The 19,330-nt window shown below is 41.9% G+C and overlaps 1 protein-coding gene across 7 annotated transcripts in view; it reads left to right on the top strand.

Moving 5' to 3' along the window:
- Positions 1 to 10,241: 10,241 nt before the first annotated feature.
- The window catches only part of HIPK3 (homeodomain interacting protein kinase 3), a 92,922-nt gene continuing 83,833 nt past the window's right edge, over positions 10,242 to 19,330 (top strand). For 2 of the 7 annotated variants that reach the window (XM_036029212.1, XM_028515519.2), the window contains exon 1: positions 10,242 to 10,836. The gene's annotated coding sequence lies outside the window, so the exon portion shown is untranslated. Of the gene's footprint in view, positions 10,837 to 11,135; positions 11,638 to 19,330 lie in introns of those variants that run through there. The other 5 variants (XM_028515520.2, XM_028515522.2, XM_028515523.2 and 2 more) reach the window with 4 other exon arrangements.

A 19,330-nucleotide genomic window follows, 5' to 3' on the forward strand; every position in this document is an offset into this window, starting at 1 on the left:
CCCCCATAATCTCATAAGCCTTTGAATGACAGCCCTCTTTTCCCCTTTTCCTTCTTTCTGCAAACGTGTTTTGCCATATTGCTGTGTTAATCCCAATAGCAATTTTAGGAATAAGTTTCCTCCATTATTTATTTCAAAGATGTGAGCAGGTGCTTCTGCTACTCAAAAAGAAAACAAACTATGAAGACTGAAAAGACTTTAACCAGGATCAGTGTTTTAAGAAATGAACAAGATGCACCACAGCATTAATCTCCTGAATATCTAATGACATCCATAATCATTGTGATACTAGTAACTTAGACATATGGGTAGGTGGTAAGCAAGTGACATAAATACCTATACGCATATTTATTGAAGGCAATTTAAGCATTTTTGGGGTTAGATGGGGATAAGAGAAATGTGAACTAGGTCTGAACAGAAATTCCAGTTGATATTTTATTATTAACTGAGAGGAATCCAGACAGTTGGGATTCTCTGTTTTCTCATTGGGGATACTACTAGGATAGACTTCAGAATTTTTTGCATTTATGGCAAGACAATTTTCTTCCTCAAGGAAAACTGCCCCTTTCAAAGTAGAGTAACAACTAAAAAGGATGGTCCAGGCATAAAACTGAATGTAGTAAGAGGGAAGAAGAAAGGGTTAAGCATAAGAGTGACCAATTCCTCCTTTCAGTCTAAAAAGAGAAGGTGAACGCAAGCAGAGGGGAAATTTTGAGGAAAGACAAGTGCTTCCTTTCGTAGCTCACATCTTCCCCTTCTCTCCCTGCCTCCTGTGGCTGATCTCGAAGGGGACATAACTGAGCCATGTGACCCTAAATATCTTCTCCAGTCAGCCTGAAATGTTACTAATTAGACATTCTTTCTTTTTAAAAGATGTTATTTATTTATTTTTAGAGAGAGGGGGAGGGAGGGAGAATGAGAGGGAAAGAAACATCACTGTGTGGTTGCCTCTCACATGGCTCCCACTGGGGACCTGGCCCGTAACCCAGGCATGTGCCCTGACTGGGAATCGAACAGGCGACCCTTTTGTTTGCAGCCGGGGCTCAGTCCACTGAGCTACACCAGTCAGGGCAACTTTCTTAAACATTTAGATTGGCCTAACCTTTACATTGAGCTTGCCATATATTCAATTTGCATAAACTATCTCATTTAATCCTCAGCTACTTTGCAATGTAGGCATTATTGTCTCAAATTCAAAGATGAGGAAAAACTCTTAGGGAGGTATGAAATGTGCCCGAAGTCTCATAGATAATGGAGCAGTCTGCTGATTCCTCCTTGTTCAGTCTCCTTCCACCACTTCTCGGGAGTGTCAAAGGACAAAAATAGAAGACTAAAATCAACAGGGCTGTTGCTTGGGCCATGCAGGAGTCACACGGCAGAAACCACTGATTTGTGTGTTTATTATGACCCTTTTCAGACATACGGCAGAAAAGTGTGTTCCATTAACAAAACTAATGTATTAAGACAATTTTCTGACAGATGGAAGCAAAGTGTCATGAGAAGTGCCTTTTCTAATTTCAATAAAAACTTTGGGCTATTGGCTGCTTTGGCTATTTTGAAACATAAAATTTGAAAGAATGTTGTTAGTAGCATAGCATCTTCCCTAAGATTAAACTTGAAGTTTCTTGGGGAATGAGTATTTTGATCAAGGAAAGAAGTAATTTTGTTGTTAAGGATCTCTGGATGCTAGGTGGGAATTGCAGACTCACAGGGTGGGGCACCTCTGGTAGCCAGAGCCTAATCTGGAGCAGTTCTAAGGGAGTGTCATTGAACAGAGGAAGGAGAAGACTAGGTATGTAGGGGGAATGTAATATAAGGGGCATCACAAGTACATAGGAACAGAGCACTAAGAAAGAAAGGAATGTCAGCATAAAACTGTCCAGCCTTGACCGCTGTGTCTCAGTTGGTTGGGTGTCGCCTGGCAAAGAAAAAGGTTGCGGGTTTGATTCCAGGTCAGGGCACATGCCTGGGTTGCTGCTTCCATCCCCAGATGGAGCATGCATAGAAGCAGCTGATTCAGTGTTTCTCTCTTACATCAATGTGTCTCTCCCTCTATTTCTCCCTCTCTCTAAAAATAAATAAATATAATCTTTAAAAGAAACAATGTTAAAACCTGTAGAAAATTTTTATAAGAGTTTGTTAGAGTTCATTTGAGCCACACAGAGAACACTCCTGGAAGCCAGGTCTCAACGGACTGAGAAAAATGCTTCTCGGATGACAGTTTGTAGTTTCTTTTATACATTCAGAATTAAGGAAGATTACATAAATGTGGGAGCAGCAAGGCAGGGAAATCTTTGTGATTGGATTATAGGACAGTTAACAAGATTACATGTCCTGTTGAGGGTGTCATTTGAAAGGCGAGTTAACCTAGATGCACAAAAACAATGCACAAGGCCTGCTTAACACAAAGATAATCTTTTATCAGGAAAGTTATAGCCCTGAGGTAGGAATGCCCACCAATACCTGCCAAGTTAGGAATTTATCATCAGATCACCCTGTGAGCTTACTTTGGATAGATTTATTATAGAGTCCCTTGCCCTGGCAGGGTAGTTCAGTTGGTTAGAACATCATCCAAAATAGCCCAAGGTTGTGGGTTCCATCCCTGGTCAGGGCACAAACAAGAAATCATTCAATGAATGCATCAATAAGTGGAACAATAAATTGATACTTTTGTCTCTTTCTCTCCCTTCTTTTCTCTCTCCCTCTCTAAAATCAATCAGTAAAAAAGTTGATTATAGAGCCCCTTTTGTTTGTCCATAGGAGAGTACCAATTCAAACCTCACAACTTTATCTAGGCCCCCTCTGTTGTCTGTTCTGAAAATCTCAAAGGCAGCTATCCTCAGGTTGTTCCCCTGCCTCATTCACACCAGGGCCCTTGGAGCATTTCCCTACCTTTTGTCCTTTAGAAGAGCCTGATTGACACATAGGCAGAGTAAGTTGTGATGTCACATGAAGACAGAGAATTTTTTCTTAAATGCCTGAAATGTCACTAACCCAGAGGAATCTAGGGTTTTTGTTAACAGGCAGAGTTTTTGTAGTAGTTGTATTTTGTTGCAGTTGTTAACTGCCTAGGCATGACTGAGCACCCCACTTTTGTTGGGTGAGCACAGATTCTCTTGGTTGATCCTTGCATACTTCTCTATACATCCCACTATGACGCATGAGCTCAGAAAGAAGGCATGGGTAATTTACTACCAGGAGGCAGGCAGTCAATACTGAATATGGAGGAACTGGGCTGTTTCCCTAGTTCAGGTGTAAGGAAAGAAAAGGAGGAATTTGGGGATCAATCAGGGAGTTCCTATTTTGGGAACACGGTCATTTTAATGAATCTGGTGGGATAACTGAGGTAGGGTGAATGGACCTGTACAGTTGTGGGTAAAGAATGAAACTGGTCTGATCCTCTGTGCTCACTCATCTGAACCTCTGCTCTCCTGATGAACTTGAGAATTACAAAATTCTACTTTCCTCCTAGAGCTTAATATTCGTCATAGCCATGATCTGATGTTGACACCTGTCAGGAAAATAATCTTCAGTTTGAACTCTTTCCAAAGGGAATTATAATCTCCCTTATGACTACTTGTTTTATAAAAACGTTTCAAGAATGCATTTAATAAAAATCTTTGATTTAGGGGTAGATGCTTAAGGCCTCACAGTTTGGTTATAAATTCAGCTTCATCAATTACTGTGTAACTTGGACAAAGTTCTTAATCTCTCTGTGCTTCAATCTCCTCACCTCTAAAATGAGGATTGTGATAGTTATCCTTGAGTTATTAAATGGAAACATTCAGAGATGTGTCTGGCAGTTGGTAGGACCTGAAAATATTTGTGGGGTGCATGAATATCACTTAGGGATGACATGTTAAATCAAAGCTTTTTGGACTTTGAAGGATGGTTGGGATTTCAATGAGGGAGGGCAATGTTGATGAAGGAAACGGTATTCGCATGGAGAAGTAAAGGCTGTCACTAGGGAAAGAGAAAAACATATTTTTAGTGTGTTAATAGGATGTATAGGAAAAAATGGTTTAAAAGGTTTTATGGTCTCTAACTGTAATGTGCCTTCACAGCCAAACTAAGAAATACAGACATTTTTAGTAGGTGAAACAGTGTGACTATGTGTGAGTGCGGAAATATCCAGATCAAAACAAGATGGGTGGTTATTTTATTTGCCTGTTTTGCATTTCCTTAAGTTTATTTTTTCTAACATAAAAACTATGTGAGTTTGTTATATTGCATTGTAAGTCCATTTCGCTTTTGACATTTGGAATTAAACTCCAGAAATCCCAGAGACAAAGGACAACCTAATCGCCGGGGGCGCAGGTAGGCCGTTTCAGTCCATGAGCTGATGATGTCTGGGGGCAACGATTCAATCCAACCTGGAGGAAGAGCCTTACATTTTGGCAAAACCCATGGAAATAATGTGCCAAGAATTTTAAGGGTTCCCCAATCATGGCAACATTATTTGGGTGTCGTGGACAAAAAAGGGGTCATATGCTAAACCTGACAAGCTCAGGGAAGCTTGTAGGGCAGGCATCACAAGCTCGGAGACCTAAAGTAACCACGTAAGATGGTCTCAAATTAAATCTTCCTAACTAAAAGTAAGTCATGGTGGGTAGTCACATCCTCACCTAGTATCTTCCTTGACAAAGGTCAGTCTTTACCTTAACTGAGCCTGTCACTGTCTTTTTTCATCTACCACAACATACTTTGGGAATGTCAGGGTAATTTCCTTTTTCCAGACCCTTCAGGGACAATCCCCCATCAGAGCAGGAGACACAGAACCCCTCATTATATTGTTATTCTGTTAATTGTTATCTGTTTACTATCCTGTATCCACCAATGTAAAAGAACTATGTTTCTGTTTCACTTTTTATCCAGTCCCAGAGATTTCCTAGCTTTGCTTTCTCCTGGCTCCCTAATCTATCACCAGTAGATTTCATGTAGCCCTCTTATACCTTTTGATTCTAATGTAAAAAATAAGGTGCAAAACTGCCATTTTCCCACTTTGTTGAGATTTTGCCTCTTGGCAATTGGCATCAGTTTGGCCTAAATAAATGCATAAAAATTCTTACAGGTTTGGGTGCTTCTTACTTTGACCTTGTCTTCACTGTCTTGGAGAAATTAAAGACTTAACTGAAGGCTCTAGAAAAACTGAGTTTCTAGTAAGAAACTGAGTAGTGATTGTTAGATTCCTTCTTAAGATGATGAATCTAGAAAAGCCAGCATGTTATAATCTTCATAAACTTTCTTTTTTAAAAGTATATTTTATTGATTATGCTATTACAGTTGTCCCATTTTTTTCTCCCCTTTATTCTCCCTCCACCCTGCACCCCCCTCCGCCAGCAGTCCCCCCACCTTAGTTCCCGTCCATGGGTTGCACATATAAGTTCTTTGATTCTCCATTTCCTATACTGTTCTGAACCTCCCCCCATCTAGTTTGTGCCTACCAATCATGCTTCTTATTCCCTGTACCTTTTCCCCCATGCCCCCCACTCCCTCCCTGCTGGCCTCCCTCCCTGTGATCTCTGTTTCAGTGATTCTGTTCCTGTTCTAGTTGTTTGCTCAGTTTGTTTTCATCTTTTTAGGTTCAGTCATTGATAGTTGTCAGTTTGTTGTCATTTTACTATCCACAGTTTTGATCTTCTTCTTTTTCTTAAATAAGACCCTTTAACATTTCATATAATAAGGGCTTAGTGATGATGAACTCCTTTAATTTGACCTTATCTGAGAAGCACTTGATCTGCCCTTCCATTCTAAACGCCAGCTTTGCTGCATAGAGTAATCTTGGATGTAGGCCCTTGCTTTTCATGACTTTGAATACTTCTTTCCAGTCGTTTATTCCCTCAAGGTTTCTTTTGAGAAATCAACTGACAATCTGATGGGCACTCCTTTGTAGGTAACTGTCCCCTTTTCTCTTGCTGCTTTTAAGATTCCTTACCTTTAATCTTGGGTAACTTAATTATGATGTATCTTGGTGTGCTCCTCCTTGGGTCGAACTTTTTTGGGATTCTCTGAGCTTCCTGGACTGAAAGGAAAATTTTATAAATACAAAAAAGTGAAAAATAGATGGTGCCTGTTAGGGTGGTCGGTGCTACAGGCCGTGAAAAAATTCACGAAGACAAGGAAGTGTAGTGAATAAAGTTTTTATTCATTCTCTAAGAAAGGAGAGGGGCAGGATATGGAGAGGTATACCAGCATTGAGGGGTCAGGGCTTTGAACTTTTATTGGATTATAATTGCATTAAAAAGGGTGGGGGGTTCTGTTGTGTGGCCTCTGGGCTCTTGGGGTGTTGTAACACCAGGCTGCAACTTGTTCCAATGGATCTTCCACCCGTGGCTGTAGGGGGTGGTTAGTTGTTTTCTTGCTTTCCAGTAATTTCCAGTCCTGGGGACATAAACTCAGAAGAGTTTATGGCAGTCACCTTTAATAAGGTCGTAGACCTGCTAGGCAAATGGTGCCACAATAGCATATAGGGCTGACTTTATCCTTTCAGTTCCCTCACTCAAAGCCAATAGCTTCCTTGGTCATACTGTGCCCCTCCAAAATCCTTCACTAGCTTTGTAAGAGGGGGCAGCCAGGGGGATTTGTAATGGGGTCCAGAACTCAGGGTGTCCAGGAAATATTAAAAATATGGGATATCCTCACCCCCATAAGTCTGAATTGGGGGATGGGACACATGGAGCAGGGCCATTGAGAATTGTTTTGCATGACAACAGTTTTGCAAATAACCTCAGAAATGGTCAGTTAACATATCTATAACCTTTAACTGGTCTCATGGATATGTTAAATGGCTGTGGCAATGCTTTGAGCTAGGGGAATGGGAATGACTTCCACCCAGGCTGTAACTGAGAGGCAACCCCCGCCTGGTTACAGAGGCTGTGTAAGAGGCTGGAGATGATTGGTTCCACACCACAGGGCCACGCCTGCCCGGAGTTACTATGGCAGCCCAGTAAAGCTGGAAAAATATGGAAATGCTGGTAAGTGTAGTTGAATGTAAGAGGAGTTGGAAATAGGGTTGCTAAGGAAGATTGGGGCTAGGATTTAAACCCAGGCACAGCAGCCATGACAGAAGAATCACGCTGCTTTAGTAGAGAGGAAACATGTGGCTCTGGCAGAGAACCATGTGGCTTTAGCAGGGGAGAACCACATGGCTGTGGGTCTCTGTTTGCCACACAGCTTAGGACGCTGGAAAGCAAGATGTAGCAGCAATGCTGAGCTCTCAGCAGTTTGGAAGAATGTAGGAGAGACGCTGAGGGAAGGAAAGGGGTGAAAGGACCCTTGCTGGTGGGCCAGGAGAAGGTGCCATGTGGGTTTGGATTAAGAAGTTGAGATCCCGGTGACACAGTTGATGGTGCTGGGAACCGAGGGAGGCCTGCCAGCTAAGCATAGATTACTGGGAAGAACCAGGGGCTGCTTGAGCCACGACCTTCTATTTCTTTTCCTGAGATATGGTACCCTGGACTGGGCAAAGGGGGAAGGAAGTACTGTATGTTTGTGTGTGTTTTAAGGGACTTTGGGATTTTAATGAAGACATTAAGTCATTACTCTTAAGTCTGTATAATTTTTGAATAAATAATTCCTTTCCTTTTCACCAATCTCTGGCATGGAGAACTATAATTCCCTGGTGGCGGGCAAGGCAAACCTAGTACAGGGTGGCCCCAGGAGAAGGGAGGGTCCATTCAGTAACATTGTGCGATCCCTTCTCTGGTGGCCAATCAAGGAAAATCATGGGAGACCACATGCTTTAAAGTAATACAGCTACTTGCACATGGGCAATAAAAGCCCGCCCAAACTAGCCAGGAAGGATCTGCCCTATAATAATAGAATCCCTCTAGTCCATGAGGTCAATCTCTGCTTGAACTTGGTGCTCCCATGTTCTCTGCTATAAAAACTCTGTGTGTTCTGTTCAATTCTTTGTCCCGAACACCAAGAACTTGGCTACCTGTGCCCACCTGTGACAACTCCCTTTGCTGGTTGAATAAATTTCTAAACCTCAGTCTGACCTTTGCTTCTCCCTCTACCCTCATCTGCTTTGATTTAACTTCACTCTGACTATAAAAACTGAGTCTCTCAAAATTTCTACTCTCTATGGCCTTTTTTTCCTACATGGCTTTTGCATCTTGCATTTAAAAAAGAACTTAAGACTACAAAAAAACTTTCCTTTTTTTCAAAATATAAGAGAAAGTTTATTTATAAAGTTACAGAGGCAAAGAAAGGCGCTTGGAGCTTGGGATAAAGTTAAAGGTAAGATACCTGGGGGGGGGGAGCAGAGGGGGATGGGAAGACTTGGGCCTGCTCTTGGGAGGGAGGACATCACCCTTTTTTTTTTTTTTTTAAAAAAAACAAACTTCATGAAATGGCTAACTCAGTAGCTTTGAAAAGTTTCCTGGATGTTGGTGTTCAGAATGGATTAAAGAGGAAAGAGGTAGGAGATAAATTAAGTTGAGACAACAGGTAAAGAAGACGACCTGAATTAATAGTGTTTACTTATTTATCAACGTTTACTAAAGACAACTATAAATCAGTCACTCTCTTAGGCACTGGCAATGCAATGGTTAAGAAAAGGATGACAGAAACCCTTCCTGGAATTTACATGTCTCGTGTGTCTCAAATACCAACGTCAGGGACGGAAAGGGGAAAAAAAACTTTCCCATTTTCAGCTTCTTCACAGATATAGCAATGCCACATAACAGGAGAATGGAAGCCTTCAGTTAGAGGTGATCTAGAGAAATGCTTTGCAAAAATTCTGAAAATTTGAAGTTCTAGTGGAATATTTTTCCTGTTTAACTTATTTTCTATCACTGTAACTCTCCTTTTGAGGAATGTTTTCATCCTTTTGGGGGGGGGTTCTTTTCACTATTGTTTTAAAATCAAAAGTAAATAACACTAAGTACAAAGGAATGGCTACCATGCTCTGATGGACACTCATTGTTTTTCTATTTTGGAAGACGGTTCAGCCGGTTATCCTCCTTAACTTGAAGAAAACAACTGCTACTTGAAAATTTTATTTCCAACTGTCTGCCTTCCTAATTTCCAACTGCATGCTTTTCTCTTTTAAAGGCACCTTCTAAAATACTCCCAGTTTGTAAAGCAGCAGAGAGTAAATGTTTGGTATCAAATATGCAGCAATTCGCCCCTCCCTTTGCCCTACCCCAGTTACTGCAATAGAAAATATCTGGGCATTTTAAATAGGTATGTGGTAGATTCAATCCTCCTACAGAAGATTACGAAGGGGACAAAGGGCATTTGCATTGCTCAGAGAAAGGTGTTCAGTCCCCAAAAGTTAAACATTAATTCAGAACAAAAGAAAACAGTATTTAAAAAAATATCCACAAAGAACAAAAAACCTCAGGACGAAAGGCACTTATGTTGGTCTCCTAAGGAAAAGGGAAGAAGGAGTACTGACCAGGGCTTTGCTGTATAACCTTGGGCAGGTCGCATCAACTTCTTTGAACCCCTGTCCTAATTTCAGAGTTTGGATCAGAGATCTCTATATTTTCTTTCATCTCTAAAATTCTGTCGTTCTATGATTACGCTGTTTGAGACGTGCCGTTCTGTTGATTTCCCTGTCTCCGGAGGGAGGTAACTAATCCTTGGTGGTGGAATTGACAACATGATGGAGACTTACCCACACAGAGGCGGGTTACCTTCACATTTCCAGGTGTTTGGATCCTCGAGAAACTCTTGGAAATTTTCCTAGAGGGCCTTTCCCCTGTTCTTTAACCTGACTTTACAATTTTCTTGACTCTTTGGGGCGGGGAGTGGAAAGGACCTTTGTTAGATTGGGATTGTTCGCTTGACTAAGCATTTCCCCTTTCCTTATTTTGGGGCCTTAAAAGAAAAAACGCCCCCCCCCCCCAAAAAAAAACACACAAAAAAACAGATCCTAAAGGGGTGAAAGGGGAAACTATGATTACAGGATCTTGAAAGGCTTGCCAAAACCCTGCTCTCGCATTATCCTTTGGTGGTTAGGATCTTTTTAAAAATACATTATGTTTGGCAGAGCGGGCCTAGGGAAAGCGAGGTTCAGAACTGCAGAGGGGGCCCTGGCAGATGCTTCTTTTGCAGGGCGGGTGGTGTGAGGGAGCGCCGGGTGGGATCCAAGCCCGCCGCCAGGCGGGCTCCGAGCTACAAGGGCGCGGCTGTGAGCGAGCAGGCGGGCGGGCCCCGGGGAGGGGCTTCACGGAACCGCCTTGGCCGGAGCCGAGCGGGGCCGCCCGGCTCAGCGCGCCCCGGCAGGCGGTGGCGCTGCGGAGGCGGCTGCTGAGGCCGACGGGCGCGGAGGAGGGGCCCGAGACTGGGGCGGCTGGCGGCAGCTGCCTCAGTGACGACTGCCGGCAGCTCGGAGACCAGAGGAGACCAAGCGGCGGGCCCCGCGGTCTTCGTCTCTCCCGTCATTCTTCCTTCTCCTCCTCTCTCGGCAGGGGCATCAGGAATGGGCCCCAACTGCCGCGGGCCCCACACCCCGCGCCTCCCGTAGGCCCCAGCAGTCGGAGGGTGGCCGGCTGGCCTCTCATCACCCTTCGCCCCACCCAAGCCCAGCCAAGCCGTCCCCACCCCAAATCCCCGGGAAGAAGATGAGGGAGACAGGCCCGGAACTCAGCAGCCAGAGCAGCAGCAGCAGCAGCAGCAGCAGCGGTCGGGGGAGGGTGTTTCGCCGTTTCCTCTTAGCCGCCAGGACAAGATGGCAGCGGCCGCGGAGAGGGGCTGAGCCCGGGCTGGGTGGTGCCGCCTGCTGAAGCGCCTGGCTCCCTGTCCTCGGCACTGCCCCGCACCCCACCCCGGACATGCTCAGGGCTGCGGCTGCCCGAAGAGGGGAAAGCGCAGGCCTCTAGGAAGGTAAGGGAGCAGGGCGAGGGGTGGGGGCACTCGCTCATTCGAGGGGCCAGTGCCGTGGGGCTAGGGCGCCCCTCATCGGGATCCCCGCCGGGCCGACACCCCGGGCGGCCGCGTACTCGTCGCTCGTTCTGGAGCACCATCTCCGCGCCCTCGTGCTGCGCGCTTTCGCACTGGCCCCCGCCGGGTGGCTAGTCCAGGCGTCTCCCTAGGGGCTGGTGCGGCCCCAGGCCGGAGGCCGCCGGACGTGGGGCCGCGCGTGGTTCCTGCGCGCGGTGGCGCAGTCTCCGGGAAGCCGCTCTTGGGCCGAGCCTCTCCTTGCCAAGGTTGCGCAACGGCTTTTCCCAGCAACCTAAGTTTTGTTTAGTCTCACAGGGTGCCTCTTCCCCCATCACAGCCATAGGCCGTCACTACGGATACCTCTTGTCTTTCATTAAGGGGAACAAACACAAACACAGGCACGCACGCAACTGGAGCGCCCCAGCCGATGGCTGCGTCCCTGGCTTTGTGGCCCAGTCACCGGCGTCGCCGAGCGGCGGGTTTGGAGGGTGTCAACTCCTGGGACGTGAGTGCGTGTGATTGTTGGGGAGGAGAAATGTGATCCCCCGCTTCGCGTCCCCTGTCGCGGCCCGAGGAAGGCGTGGCGGCCGCGCGGCGGGGCTGTTGCCGGCATCTCTCGTTACGGGGTGGTGGTGGCGGCGGCGGCCGCCGCCTTCCCTTCGCTGCGCTGGGAGAACTCGTGGAAGGACCTGGGATTGAGAATGTCTGTTTTCCCGTCGGGAGGGAGAAGTCTGTTTTAAAATGGTATGCTCAGCGAACCCCGTTTCCCAGTCTTATTTCTGTTTGAGTAATTGCTCGAAAGGGTGTGTGTGTGTGTGTGTGTGTGTGTGTGTAAATTACCTTGGACCTGTTACAAAGTAGTCCTAACACGTTCAGTCCTTGAACCGTGTTTTCACAACCTCTTGCTGCCCTGGTTAGAATTTATTCTCCACCTGTCAGTTCGCTGCTTCTAATTATAAAGAGCTTCTGTTAGCACAGTAGAGTTTTTCAGATTATCGTCCAGTTTACAGGGAAATGTTATGGTTAATTCTATTTTCAACTTTAATGTCTCTTTAGTGCAGAGTCGGGAAAGGAAGCTGGTAAATCAGTCTGTGCTTGTGCTTATGTGTGTGTACCTTCTAGTAGTAGTTTGGAGATCGGCTGAATCCTTTTAAATTTTTTTTTGGAGGGGTATTTGCTTGTTATCTGTAACTTGTGAAGTAGAATTACTGCAGAAACCATTCCAGTTTGTTTCAAAATTTTAATTGTTGGGCACTTAAAGTTTTACGAGATCCCCCTTTTGGTCAAATTGTTGATGAAAAGTTTAGAGTAGGATCGTTGGGTTTTGTTTGTTCCCAACTAAAACATTTTAATCCTGAATTCTCATTTAATTTTTCAGAAGCTGGGCCGGCCTCACGATATGTTTGATAAGCCTAGATTCTGCTTATGTTTGCAAGCGCAGTGCTAATTTTATACAATGAGCCATGATAAGGTTTTGATAGGTCATGATTAAACAGTATTTAAGTAAATAACATATGACTGAGCTTTTTTAAAAGAATAATTTTATAGTTGTATTTTGTTACCTTACACCTTCATGCCACTTGACAGTAATTGAAATGTAACCAACCAAATAGAATTCTTTACATTTAAGTCAACAAGGCATTTCTTGGCGTATTTATGAGTGCAGTCATAAAGTGTAGGGAGCTATTATTTATGGACTATAATGTTTAACCTTGTTGAGGATTATTTTTCTTTTATTTTTGAAATTTTCTTGGTTTTAATTGTGTGAAGGTAGAGGTGTGTTGAAATAGTTGAGATTAGGACATTTCATTTTTTCAGCCATGGGAAATTTGAACAATAATTTAAATTTTTCTTTCTATTTGAGAGAAAATATTTTCTAAAAAAAATTCTTAGATTAAAACCACATTTTAAAAAGGTAAAATGAGCTTGAAATCTAGAACAGAACCAGCCATTAAATGTTTCAAATTTATATTTGGACATTGCTGACTGCAGTAGCTAAACATACATATTAGGCAAGCAGATCATAACATGGTGAGCCAGTTCTAGTTTATTGTCATAATACCTTTTCCATTGAACTACTCATTATCTTGCGTGTAAACCAGTCATTGGCTTCTGGGCATGGAGTTTTAAAGTCACATAAAAGTGGATGGTTTTTATGAGATAATTCTTCTTGTAAACATGCTTGAAAAGAAGCTTCAGATCATACTGTTTTAATTTTTTGGCTGTTCTGTCATGGGATGCCATAAAGTAAGGTGCAAATTACACAGGTAGGTTGCTGTAGCTAGCAAGGCAGGACATGTAAATATTTGTTTACTGCAAGGTGTTGAAAGCCCCTTTGCAACCTAAAATAGCAACAGTTGTCAAGTGAACTTTTTTATTGAGCTCATGTTTGTTTTTTTTTTAAGATTTTATTTATTTATTTTTAGAGAGGGAAGGGAGGGAGAAAGAGAGAGAAACATCAATGTGTGGTTGTCGGGGGCTGTGGCCTACAACCCAGGCATGTGCCCTGACTGGGAATCCAAGCTGCAACGCTTTGGTTTGCAGCCCGAGCTCAATCCACTGAGCTACGCTAGCCAGGGCTCTGAGCTCGTGTTTTTAATATTTGGTACATGAACACTGAAGGTGTGTGTGTGTGTGTGTGTGTGTGTGTGTGTATGGAAGGGGATAAGGGGCAAATGTATATTTCAGAATGCTGAAATACTGTTTCCCATACATTGAATGGAATACTTGTTTGCATGTTATTTTTCCATTTGAATGTCAGAATGATTTATTCTGGTCACTTTTTAGAAAGTATTTATTTTTTAAAAGATTTTATTTATTTATTTATTTAGAGAGAAGGAAAGGGAGGGAGAAAAAAAGGGAGAGAAACATCTATGTGCCATAGATAAATGGGTACATTGCCTCTTGTGCGCCTCCAACCGGGAGCCTGGCCCACAACCCAGGCATGTGCCCTGAGCTGGAATTGAACAGGTAACCTTTTAGTTTACAGGACCTCGCCCAAACCATTGAGCCCCACCAGTCAGGGCTTATTCTGGTAAAGGGAGTTAACTGTCTTAATATGCTGTTCTCAATCCAGCAGCTCACTAAGGGTGATGCTACGGTAGGTTAGAATTACATTATTGGTGGTTATGGTGATTCAAAGGCATAAAAAATGTCATTTCCACTGCAACTATACATCTGCGTTTGGAGATGGCAGTATTTATATTTAAGGGTGTTCTAAGGAACTTTGAAGTTCTCCATATTTACAATACCTCTAGAGTTATTCTTGCTCCTTAACTATTAGAGAACACAAAATGGCTTGCTACATGATTATACTGTTGCTGCCAAAAGTAATGTTCATGTAAAATTTCAGGGTTTGCAGCTGTCCTAATTTCCTAGTGTCTGAAGTTGAGACTTATAATGTGGTATGTTTAATTTGGAAATTACTTCCAGACAAACTACTACTAGAATTTTCTTAAAATAGAGGAATCTATCAATATATTGTATTGCTTTTTAAAAAGTTGCCTCTTAGTGTCCCAGGTTCGATTCCCAGCCAGGGTACATTCCTGGGTTGCAGGCCATAACTCCCAGCAACCGCACATTGATGTTTCTCTCTCTCTCTCTCTCTCTATCTCCCTCTCTAAAAAATAAATTAATAAATAAATAAAATCTTTAAAAAAAAAAGTTGCCTCCTGCCCCACACAATTTTCTGAAACCTTTGTCTTGGGTAATCATTTCTCTATGATAAAATGGGAGCCTAAAGAAATTGCTGTGAATGTTCTTACTGGTTCTGGATCCAGCTGCTTAAAAACTGTATCTTGTCTGGTACCTTTAAGCACCTAGAATTGAATAGGGACATAAATACAGAGTAGAAGTTTTAAATCAGTGGAGTCTTTTAGGGTAGCCAGAGCACTTAATGTGACCAACTTAGGGAAGTACAGCCCACTTCTCCTGGTTGGCTTGGTATAATTAAGAGTGGTTTGGGGGAAAATACCTTAATATTAGTGTGCTGATTTTGTACCTTTGTTACAGCTGTTATGTTGGACTTGAAGAACATTTTTAAAGATGATTATTATTTTTCTTGATTTTAGAGAGAGAGAAAGGGAGTGGAGAAAGAGAAAGGGAGTGGAGAAAGAGAAAGAGATGAAGAGAGGGGGAGAGGGAGGAAGAGAGAAAAACATCGATTTGTTGTTCCACTTATTTATGCATTTCCTGGTTGATTCGTTTACGTTTCTATGCACCCTGACTGGGGATCGGACCCACAACCTTGGGACGATGTGCTAACCAACTGAGCTACCTGGCCAGGGCTGGACCTTGTCTTAGTCACTGTTAGGGCCAAGCTGGAACAGAGATAGAGGTTGTATGTTATATATATTACTTACCCAAGTGTTTATCAAATTAGACCTTGACCTGTTTGGCAGTTCAGGTGTTCTCCTTAGTTGATACTTGGGCCATGTCACTGCACAAAGGCAACACGTTGCCTCGATTTTGAGGCCCACCACTGTATGCTGAGGGTCTTAGAGCCTCTGCTCTTGCTACTTGGAAGTTAAACGAACTGGATGAACATTGAAAGTACTGTATTTTTAGGGTGCTATTTGTGGTTTGGGAAAGGTAAGTCATTGAACTGACTGACTTTGTCCTTTATGTTTAGTAGCTAATGCAAAATCAGTACTTTTGAAAGCTGTATTTTTCCAACAGAAAGGCTTTGAAATGAAACAAACCAAGGACAATATTTTTTACCTTAAATGTATTTTGTTATCCTGACCCCCAAATTTTCTCTAATTGAGTTTTTTCTTCCTGTGGGAGAGTGAGTGAGAGGGAAGGTAGTGGGGCCGGGAAGGTAAAGAGGCAGGTGTTGTAGAAGACGCTGGGCCATAGTCGGGGGGGGGGGGGGGGGGGCGGGGAGCTGGTTTATTAGATTTGGGAGCCTTCAAAATCTGTTTTGACTTGAATGTCGAAGTTGCTGGAGACCAAAGTTCACTTGGTTATAGTCAATTAAATTGTGGTAGCGTGGGGGAAAGATTAAGAGAGTGCTTTGACACCTGCTAAGTGATCAGTCTTGTGAAATAGTATCTGTTTATCATCCTCCACCAGTGTTTTAAGTCCTCCTCCTCTCCCTCTTTGTGTCTTTTGTTTTTCAGTCTGAAAGACTTTTTTTCCTTATTGTAGAATTTAGGGAATATAAACTTTCTATCCAATTTGAAAAATCTTACGTTATAGGCCTGACTTAAAATTGGAAGTGTGAAGAACATAGAACATATTATTGCTATTAAAATGAGTATGATTTATAGGAATACTTTTTTTGGTCTTTGGAAATCCTGAATAATAAGACTAAGATGCACATAGTATATGCATTTAGGTTTTTCAAGCCAAAGTAAAACCCTGACTTCTCTGTCAGTCACACAGTCCATTTTTACTGTCCGAGACAAACATTTCTTTTAAAGTTTAGATTTCCAGATACACTTTTTATGTTGAATTTTTTTTCTCTTTTGTCATTTTTTTTTAAAACAAAAACATTGCACCTAAAAGAAGTGGAGATTTAGGGAAGAATAATAAAGAGAAATGTAGTACTTTGGTCATTTGAGCTGTATTTTTTCCTTTAGGTAAGGACCTACATTACAAAAGAATTTTAGTGTATAACTGCTGGTCATATTGAAAAATAAAAGATTGGCAGGGTGGCCAGGTAAATTCTTTTTTATTTTACATGATTGTTAATGCTAAAGCACCTTTTCTAATATGAGAAAATTATTTTGGATAGATATTGAAATAATCAAATGAACAGATATAAGTCACTCCCTCTCCACTTTAAAATTTTGTAGCCATTTATTATAAATTATATTTGGTTACATATGGCTTACCAAGAAAATAAGATTTGATAAACAGTGTGAAACTTGGCTGTATTTGACTAACCAATTATTCCAGTTTAGAAAATTTTAAAAAGTATTTGACTTTCTCAAAACATTAACTTCAGATTCTTTAGCTTCCTCTACTTAGTTGCATATTACTCATAAATTAAAAAATATTTTACAATTTTGGAAAAATAAAATTGCCAACTTTGACACATTTGCGAAAATAATTTGCTTAGGAAAATACTTGCTTAGAAAATGTTTCCTACACTGTCAACATTTACATAAACGCCTAAAAATTTCATTTGTATATATTTTGGCGGCGTTATCTGTTTAATAATACAACAAGAGTCTTGTAGGTTTGGTAAACTATACGACTTTAGATATATAATGCTACAGTCTTAAATAGTTAATAAGTAAGATAGAGTGATAACATATTGAAAATTGAACCTGACTTTCTAGAGACATTTCTTCTAATGTATAATTTAAATTAACACTTCTGAGGGCTTAAATATGTAATTTATTACAATTTCTTTTGAGGTTAAATAGGGTATAGTGAGAGAACCAATGAAAAGTACAGGTTACGAAGCTCTACTTCCTTACAGTCTCAAAACAAAAAACAAAACAAAAACATGTTTTTGGCCAACTTATAATCAGTTGTACTGATCCTGGAGAAGGATCAAGTATCTTTGTGGTATATTAGTTGTGTTTTAACATATTTTAGTTATAAAGATAAGAATAGTATTAGGTTCAAAAATACTAGATTTTTAATCTGTTTAGCATACTTTAAACATTTTTGTGTAGTTGGATCACAAACTGACCACAAATAACTGAAAAAGTTTTCAGTGGGTGGTAAACAATGATAAAATATTTGTATGAAAACTATTTTATCTAGTACATATTTGAGTGTCTACCAAGTGCAAAGTTTTGTGCTGTGAATGAAGAGAGTTAAGACATGATCACTATTTTGAACAAGTAGTAGGTGAAATTAGCTAAGTACCACAGGGGAGGACCTGGCCTGAAACCCAGGCGTGTGCCCTGACTGGGAATCGAACCTGGGACCCTCTGGTTTGCAGTCTAGCGCTCAGTCTGCTGAGTCACCCCAGCCAGGGCCCTGACTAGGATTTGAACTCTCTACCTTTGGGTGTACAGGAATGACTCCCCAACGAACTGAACTACTCAACCAGGGCTAGTTCATTTTCTTAAAGTTGTGTATTAGTATTTACCACTCTGAACCACAAAAGCAAAACAAAAATCATTTAAAAATATGAACCATGCCCTGATTGCTGTGGCTTGGTTGGAGCATCGTCCTATAGACCGACATGTCATGCGTTCGAGTCCAGTCAGGGCACATGTCTAGGCTGCAGGTTCAGGCCTGGTCCGGGTGTACTCGAGAAGCAACTGATCGATATTTCTCACATTGAGGTTTCTCTCCCCCTCTCTTCCTGCCTTCCCTCTCTCTAAGATCAATAAGCATGCCCTTAAGTGAGGTTAAAAAAAAAAAAAAAGGTATAGCCATCTTGAAATTGTTTCCCTTTACTCTGATTGGAAGAAAACGAAGTACTTCAATTTATAACCTATTACAAGGTACCTTAATATTGCATTTTAGGAAAAGGTTATGTTTAAAAATATAAAATAGTATCTGAACTGTTTCTTCAGGTCAGAAACCATGTCTTAAAGATTTTTTTATGTTCCTAAAGTGCTTAATAGACATTGGGGAATGAAAGTAGTCAAATACAGGCATGCTATATTCTACCTATATCCCTTAAAGCAAGGGTATCCAACCTTTTGTCATCTCTGGGCCACACTGGAAGAAGAGTTGTCTTGGACCGCCCATTAAATACATTGTGACATGTAATCACAAAACAAAAAATCTCATGATGTTGTAAGTAAATTTATGATTGTGTTTTGGGCTGCATTCACAGCCATCCTTGGGCTGCCTGCAGCCACAGGGCCACAGGTTGGATATCCCTGCAAGTATAGCAGCTTTATTGAGTAGCTTGACAGGTGCCTGACCGGACACCGGTGAATGTGTTATATGCACATTTGGATTCTGAAGACATACTGTACCCCTCACCTCTTTTACTTCTAGCAGATGAGTCTGTTTCCCACATAGAGTTAAATAGGTAAGAATGTCCTCCAGATTTCCAACCTCTACCTCTGAATATAAAACTTTTACCAGTGTACATTGTGTTTTCGCCACTGCCTCAAGGAAAGAAACATCCCCTTCCCCCTAGAATTACCCCTTATTCACTGTGTGGATTTCATCCTGAATTGTGTTTTTCAGCACCTTGAGCCTGTCCAATAACTTCAAGTCCCCCTCCCAATTTTTATTGGCCCTCTCTTTTTTTTTTTTTCCCAGCCTTTTTAAAATAGTCAGGTATCTAGGATATTAAGTGGCTGTCTTTTATTTGTGCCTTTCAAGTCTGTGGACCCATTTTCTCTTTTTCCACACTTCTTAAATGTGTACTGTAGCCTCTATTTGAATTTCTATTCACTTCTTAGTTGTTGGCAGTCTTACTCTGTCTGTGACACTCGACTGAAATTACTCCTAAGTTCTCCAGTAGGTTTATTCATAGCTTATATACTTCTCCAGAAGATTGCATCTGTAG

Source organism: Phyllostomus discolor, chromosome 6 (genome assembly GCF_004126475.2).
Source record: "Phyllostomus discolor isolate MPI-MPIP mPhyDis1 chromosome 6, mPhyDis1.pri.v3, whole genome shotgun sequence".
NCBI lineage: Eukaryota > Metazoa > Chordata > Mammalia > Chiroptera > Phyllostomidae > Phyllostomus > Phyllostomus discolor.